A 1263-nucleotide genomic window follows, 5' to 3' on the forward strand; every position below is an offset into this window, starting at 1 on the left:
TGAGTATCTGGACACTGTGTTTTTCATCCTGAGGAAAAAATTTAACCAGGTCACCTTCCTGCACGTCTACCATCATTGCTCCATGTTCACGCTCTGGTGGATTGGCATCAAGTGGGTGGCAGGAGGACAGTGTGAGTAGCTTACAACACAGCAGACATCAGCTATATGATATATATATGAATTTATCAGCATTGCTGTTGATAAAGCCTTCACCGGCTCTGTAGTTTTGTGGTTTATACTGGGTGAGGGCTGGGAAGAGACACAAATGCCTTGGTGGATGCTTCAGGAAGCTAAACCAAACATGTGGAGCTACTTGTCTATAAACCTTTTATTCACTACTGGTTAATGTATTCATTATTGTTGTTTGTTGAGCTTTTTTTTTTTTTTTTTATAATATGCATCTGCATATTAACAGCCATGCTAGCAACTCTGTAAAGGTATACCACAGGCAGAGGAGCACTTTGAGCTAAGTGCTAATGCCAACAAGGCAACATGTTGAGAGTAATAGCATTTAATCGCTGAAGTTTACTATTGGGTACAATGTTTATCATGTTCACAGTATGTATTTAGCATGATAACACGCTATCACTTGCTAATTAGTAAACACAGGTGCAGCTATATGTATATTTGCAAGTAGATGATTGTGACTGAGAGTAAACTGAGTCTGAACACTGATGAGGAAGCTAGATGACAAATTTCACTGAAACCCACAAGCATAGTATCGTCATATGTAGCTTGGATAGTTTAATCTGGATTCATGGGCCCCTGGACCTACACTTGTTTGTATCTCCCACCCCCTCAACTATTGTCTTTTTATTGGATACAGACAGCAGGAGTTCAGAGCAACTCAGTTTAAGATTTTTTTTAACTATAGTAAGCAGAACAAAATTAAAAACTTATTGTTTCTTCTACTGCAGCATTCTTTGGTGCACATATGAATGCGATGATCCATGTCCTGATGTACCTGTATTACAGTCTTGCCTCCTGTGGACCTAAGATCCAAAAGTACCTGTGGTGGAAGAAGTATCTGACAATTATCCAGATGGTAGGTTGATTTCCAGGGTGGCTGATTTTGAAATTAAATATACTGATTGTAGGGATCATTTGACTGAAAATCATTCTTCTTGCTATGAAAGAATGGTGAAAACACAATATGGTGCAAAAGCATAACTCTTATTCTCTCTTTGGGGCTCAGATTCAGTTCCATGTCACCATCGGTCACACGGCCTTGTCTCTCTATCTCTAAAGACAGAGCACATATCT

General features: G+C 39.3%; 1 long non-coding RNA gene across 1 annotated transcript; it reads left to right on the top strand.

The window, feature by feature from the left end:
• Positions 1-1263, top strand: LOC146678877 (uncharacterized). The gene is made up of 3 exons (XR_014911515.1): positions 1-131; positions 976-1045; positions 1196-1263. It is a non-coding gene; the product is annotated as an uncharacterized LOC146678877 (long non-coding RNA).

The sequence above is a fragment of the Rhamphochromis longiceps genome, linkage group LG1 (genome assembly GCF_057381845.1).
Source record: "Rhamphochromis longiceps isolate RC_006_pf linkage group LG1, R_longiceps_female_GT1.1, whole genome shotgun sequence".
In the NCBI taxonomy this organism is placed as follows: Eukaryota; Metazoa; Chordata; class Actinopteri; order Cichliformes; family Cichlidae; genus Rhamphochromis; species Rhamphochromis longiceps.